Here is a 639-nt window from a genome sequence, read left to right as displayed (position 1 = left end):
AAAGTTATTTAGAAAGGAGAGAAGAGATAAGGTCCCAAATTTAGTCGCCTGTTACGATCATGCAATTGGGGGCAGCATGTACAATTCTTACGCCCTACCTGCAGGGCCTTTTATTGAGTAAACCTGGCTAGTACTACGTTGTCGACCGACAACACAGTGTCAATGAGTCTTACACCGCAAGCCAAATTTATAAGTATCATAATATATAAATCTAATTACATATTTGTGTTCCCATTTGGATCGAATAAAAGTAAACAGATTTGATTAGAGTTTGTTTGTTTGTTTGATTTTGTTTAACGTCCTATTAACAGCTAAGGTCATTTAAGGACGGCCTCCCCTGTGTGCAAGATGCATGCGTGTAGTGTATGTGTGTGTATTTTGGGAGGCTGCGATATGTTCGTGTTTGTCTCCTTGTGATAGCGCGGAACTGATGCCGACTTTATAGTGCTACCTCACTGAAACATACTGCCGAAGACACCCAGCAGGACGCCCCACCCGGTCACATTATACTGACAACGGGCGAACCAGTCGTCCCACTCCTAATTTGCTGAGCGTTAAGCAGGAGTAGAAACTACCATTTTTAAAGACTTTGGTATGTCTCGGCCAGGGGACAGAACCCAAAGCCTTCCTCACAGGGGC

The sequence above is a fragment of the Mizuhopecten yessoensis genome, unplaced genomic scaffold (genome assembly GCF_002113885.1).
Source record: "Mizuhopecten yessoensis strain PY_sf001 unplaced genomic scaffold, ASM211388v2 scaffold10905, whole genome shotgun sequence".
Classification (NCBI taxonomy): Eukaryota; Metazoa; Mollusca; class Bivalvia; order Pectinida; family Pectinidae; genus Mizuhopecten; species Mizuhopecten yessoensis.
The sequence above is the reverse complement of the archived record's forward strand: the minus strand, read 5'-3'. Positions refer to the sequence as shown.